The sequence below is a fragment of the Salvia miltiorrhiza genome, chromosome 8 (genome assembly GCF_028751815.1).
Source record: "Salvia miltiorrhiza cultivar Shanhuang (shh) chromosome 8, IMPLAD_Smil_shh, whole genome shotgun sequence".
In the NCBI taxonomy this organism is placed as follows: Eukaryota; Viridiplantae; Streptophyta; class Magnoliopsida; order Lamiales; family Lamiaceae; genus Salvia; species Salvia miltiorrhiza.
In genome coordinates this window covers 31119139-31125138 of record NC_080394.1, presented here as the reverse complement: position 1 = coordinate 31125138, position 6000 = coordinate 31119139, and the positions used below count along the sequence as shown (strand labels likewise).

Here is a 6000-nt window from a genome sequence, read left to right as displayed (position 1 = left end):
TAGTAGGATATTAAAATTTCTTAGCTATAAAATACTCCCCCTCCGTCCTATTGATCTTGTCCCGTATTTTTTTTTCACAAAAACTTAAATGAGCGCCGCCTAAAAATTGCGCTCACAGAATGCGCACGGGTCTGGGTCGGGTCGGACAAAGTTAACCGGGTCAGTTGACCCGGTATATAAAAAAAATTCATTCTAAGCCCTAGCACCTTCGATCTCTCTCTTCCTTTCTCGGTTTTCTCACACTTCAGATCAGCCAAGGAGAAGTCGTCGCCTCTCAAATACTTGGACTTGGCGAGTGCGGTTTCTGCTTGTTTATGAAAGCGGCGGTTGTAGAGTGATGTTTACGAATTGGGAGAAGTGCGTGTGTTAAGGGGAGAAATGCTTTCACGCGACTTCTTCTGTGCGTGTATGGAGGCGCACTCCGATTACTACAAGTTGCTTCTGGAGGCGCAGGAGGCGGCAGGGAAGCAGCTGGAGGCGGAGAAGGAGATGGAGAAATCGACCGATCAAGCGGCGGAAGATAAATTGGATGATTATGAGAAGAAGGCAGCTTCTTGATGATAGGTATTTGATTAATACGTTTTCAGATTGGTTTCAATTTCTATATCTGAGGTAATTTAATTGGGGGAATTACTGAATTTCTTGACGATACGAAATTGTCATCATTGCAATAAAATTCATTGAATTTTTGACTGGAAAATTCTTTAATATAGTAATATTATAATCTCAGAACATGGGATGCAGCTATGGATTCTTGAGGATCAATATATTTATATGTTGATATTTATATTTAAACAACACTATTAATATATTTAAATGATACTATTTGTCTTAGGAATTGACACTTTTCATTGTTATATATAGGCTGAAATCCCTCTTCAACCTAAATACAACTAAGTACTCTCTTTATCTTATGCAGGTTGATCTTAGTGAATAGAGAATTTGTGACTATTATTATATTTTCTCTTGAAATGACTAGCTCAAATTTAAGGGTGCTCCACTGTTCTATATATAGCTTAAGCATGTCACTGTGGATTGTGGTCAAGGTGTTTGTTAAAATGTCTCAATGAATAAAAAGTTGAATAAATAGTGTTATTTATTAAGTTCAATAATGTCATTTACAAATATTTCAAGTGTCATTTACTATTTTTGCTCATGCATGCGTATCTTGAACTCCAAGTGCAGAAGAGAGTGTCAATGGAAGCAAAGATTCAGATGAGTGTGAAAAGAATGCTTCTTAGTAAACAAAAATGACACTGTTTAGCTTAGTAAAAGACACTTTTAATATATCTAAATGACACCATTTTTCTTTCTTGGTAGATAACATTTTTTTCTCGATAAATGATATCATTTGCATTAATAAATACTACTGTATTTATATTTAAATGACACTTTTAATATATATATTTAAATGACACTATAATATTGAAATTGACATGATAACATTTTAAATGATATTTGGTATAATTGACACTATAAGGTTGAAATTGACACTATTTGGATATGCAAATGACACAATAAGATTGTAATTGACGCTATAACATTTTAAAGGACACTATAAGATTGTAAATGACACTATACAATTTTAAATGACACTATAATATTTTAAATAACACTATAAGATTGTAAATGACACTACAACATTTTTTTTGAAACGAATGACACTATAACATTTTAAATGACACTATAACATTTTAAATAACACTATAATATTGTAAATGACACTATAACATTTTAAATGACATTATTCTCATATACAAATGACACTATAATATTTTAAATAACATTATAAGATTGTAAATGGCACTATAATATTTTAAATGATATTATAATATTTTAAATGACATTATTCTCATATACAAATAACACTATAACATTTTAAATGACAATTCGTACAATTGACATTATAAGGTTGAAATTGACACTATAACATTTTAAATGACACTATTAGATTGTAATTGTCATTTGAAATGACACTTAAAATGACACTTTGAAATTTAGAATGACACTTCAACACTTCAAATGACACTTGAAGAATTGACACATTTAATAATAGAAAATGACACTATTTTACTTGTAGATGATATTATTCTTAAGTATAATAACACTTTAGATATAGTTTCATTTACATATATTCTTAAAAACAGTAAATGACACTATGTTACTTGTTAAGTAACACTATTAATTAAAACATCGAATTGATACTATAATATTGTAAATGACACTTTTCTATAATTGACACTATTCGAAGATGTAAATAACACTACTTATAATAATTAATACTATAACATTTGAAAGACACAACTCCGATAAAAAAAATGACACTACAAGATTTCAAAAAGCACTTTAACATTTCAAAAGACACTATAACATTTGAAATGTTAAAGTGTCATTTGAAATCTTGTAGTTTCATTTCAAATGACACTAACACTATAACATTTCAATTCTTCAAGTGTCATTTCAATTGTTGAAGTCTCATTTGAATTATTGTAGTGTCATTTGAATTGTTGAAGTGTTGTTTAAGTTCTTGTAGTGTGATTTAAATTCTTGTAGTGTCATTTCAAATGTCATAGTATCATTTGAAATCTTCAATTGTCTTTTGAAGTGTTGAAGTGTCATTTTAATTCTTCAAATGTCATTTGAATTATTGTAGTATCATTTGAAATCATGTAGTGTCAATTGAACTCATATAGTGTCATTTAAAATGTCAAAGTGTGATTTGGAATCATTTGGTGTCATTTAAATTCTTGTAGTGTCGTTTCAATTATTCGAGTGTCATTTGAATTGTTGAAGTGTCGTTTGAATTCTTGAAGCATCATTTGAATTGTTGTAGTGTCGTTTCTATTCTTCAAGTGTCATTTCAATTGTTGAAGTGTCATTTAAATTATTGTAGTGTCATTTGAATTATTGAAGTGTCATTTTAAGTGTTGAAGTGTCATATAAAATGTTAAAGTGTCATTTTAAGTGTTGAAGTGTCATTTGAATTCTTTGAGTGTCATTTGAAGTGTTGAAGTGTCATTCAAAATGTTATAGTGTCATTTTAAGTGTTGAAGTGTTATTTGTATTCTTCTAGTGTCATTTTAATTCTTCAAGTGTCATTTCAATTCTTCAAGTGTCATTTGAAGTGTTGAAGTGTCATTTTAAATTTCAAAGTGTCATTTTAAGTGTTGAAGTGTCATTCGAAATTTTAAAGTGTCATTTCAATTCTTCGAGTGTCATTTGAAGTGTTGAAGTGTCATTCGAAATGTTATAGTGTCATTTTAAGTGTTGAAGTGTTATTTGTATTCTTCTAGTGTCATTTTAATTTTTCAAGTGTCATTTCAATTCTTCAAGTGTCATTTGAAATCTTGTAGTGTCATTTGAAATTTTATAGTGTCATTTGAAACTTTGTAGTATTATTTGAAATCTTGTAGTGTCATTTGAAATGTTATAGTGACATTTGAAATCTTGCAGTGTCATTTGAAATGTTGTAGTGTCATTTGTTTGTCGAAGTAGTGTCATTTGAAATGTCAATGTGTCATTTGAAATCTTATAGTGTCATTTGAAATATTGCAGTGTCATTTGAAATGTTATAGTGTTATTTGAATCAAAAGTGTCATTTGAAATCTCATAGTGTCATTTGAAATTTTAAAGTGTCATTTTAAATGTCAAAGTATCATTTGAAATCTTGTAGTTCCATTAGAAATGTTATAGTGACTTTTGAAATCTTGCAGTGTCATTTATTTGTTGGAGTAGTGTCATTTGAAATATTGTAATATCATTTGTTTGTTAGAGTAGTGTCATTTGAAATAATGTAATGTCTTTTGAAATCTTGTAGTGTCATTTGTTTGTCGGAAAAAAATGACACTATAACATTGACACTATTTTTGTTAGTAAAAAATACTTTAAAGATAATTTAAAAATACCATAACATTGACACTATTTTTGTCAGTAAAAAACACTTTAATATGAGTTTGGAAAAGAATGAAATATTGACATTATTTTTGTTAGTAAAAAACACTTTAATGTGGCTTTTGAAAAGAATGAAACATTAACACTATTTTTGTTAGTAAAAAACACTTTAAAAAGATTATAACATTGACACTATTTTTGTTAGTAAAAAACACTTTAAAAATACTTTAATGTGGATTCGGAAAAGAATGAAACATTGACACTATTTTTGTTAGTAAAAAACACTATAACATTGTAACTATTTTTTTTTAGTAAAAAATACTTTAATGTGAGTTTGGAAAAGAATGAAACATTGACACTAGTAAAAAAACACTTTAAAAATATTATAATATTGACACTATTTTTGTTAGTAATTTTGAATTATAAAAAAAATGTGCTGAAATTGCTGTAAATAAATGCACTGAAACTAGAAAAGTATTGAGGAAAAAATTAGTAAATGCATTGGGTGGGTTTCGAACCCTAATGCTTCAGTTGAGGCTTTAAAGGCCTAACCAACTAAGCCAAATGATTGCTTGGTGTTATAGCTATTCCGATTTTTCTTATAGCATACCTGCGATAATTCTATTTTTTTTAATATATAAGTGCGCACCATGTGCGCGCACAATTTAGGCGGCGCTCACGTAAGTGTCTCTCTTCTTTTTTTGTTTGTCCCATTGATCTTGTCTCATTTCTATAAATAACACTCCTACTTTATCACTTTATCACTTTCTCTCTCCTACTTTTTCACCTTATCTCTCCTTCTCTCTCCTACTTTATCTACACACTTAACACTATTAATACTCTCCTTAATAACCGTGCCGAAACCAAATGGGACAAGCCCAATGGGACGGAGGGAGTATTTGATAGGTATATTAAATTAAAAATTATGATAAAAAAATAATTTAATACTATATTTTATATAAATATTAGATCTAAAATATAAAAGTTATTAGTATATATTAATGGTGAGAAATACTCCACGAAATGAGTACCTATTTGTGGACGGCACCGATTTTAAGAAATGTATTGAGTTTAGTGTGAATAGTATAAGGGTTCCATTTTTTAAGGTATTAATTAAAAGATTGTGTAGGGTACACTTGTCAAAAAAAGAAATGAGTATTCATTTCGTGGACGGACAAAAAATAAAATATGAGTACTCATTTCGTGGACGGAGGAAGTATCAATTTAGATAAAAGAAAATCAATAATTATCCATCAACATAGTTTCAATAAATTTTAATCAATTTTGTGTTAAAGGAATAATTAATAAAATTGTCATTATTTTTACATTACAATTTTTTCTCTCTCTTTCTTTATGTCTTCTGATTCTTTAGATCTCACGATATCTCTCTCTATATTCTACCTTTCAAACTCAGTTCCTTATGACGTAAGTGATTTTCTTCGGCAACGACATTGATATTATCAATGTTTATTTTGTTTATTTTGTTAAAAGATTTTTTTTTTTACCTTTTCTGTCATCTTCTCTATCAAAATTTTCCAATCATCTTCTTTATACACTTTTTTTTCAGGTGATTTTGATGCTTCACCGTCTTCTTCTTCGATTTAGGATTCCAAATATACTTTTTCAATCATGTTTGATATTTAAGCAGTCGATTTTGGTGTTTTTTTCATAACAAAAACTATTTTTTCAAATCTAGCAATGATATTTTGTTCAATTGTACAAAAAAAAAAATTATCTGTACCAGGTAGAGGTAAGCAAAAATCGAATCGGACACAAAAAATCAACCGAATCGATTATTTTTTGTTCAGTTCGATTTTTATTAGTTGAGGACCACTTATGTTTTGGTTTCCCTACCATGAGTCGGTTGAAAATCGAATCAAACTAAATATTAATAAATTATACTACTTCTATCCATTAAAGAACTTCCTAAAAGGGAGTGACACAAATTTTTAAGGAAAAATTGTTGAGTATACTGAGAATGGAAGAAAAGTTGTTGAGCGTTGTCGGATGGGATCCTCTGTACCACAATTTAGTGTGTATCACCATGTACCACTCTCAATCTCTTTATTTTATAATTATTTCTTATAAAAATAAAAAATATTATTATAT

General features: G+C 28.7%; 1 long non-coding RNA gene across 1 annotated transcript; it reads left to right on the top strand.

Annotated features, from left to right (window-relative positions):
• LOC130997685 (uncharacterized) lies at positions 1-1103 on the top strand. The gene is made up of 2 exons (XR_009093147.1): positions 1-564; positions 920-1103. It is a non-coding gene; the product is annotated as an uncharacterized LOC130997685 (long non-coding RNA).
• Positions 1104-6000: the final 4897 nt, after the last annotated feature.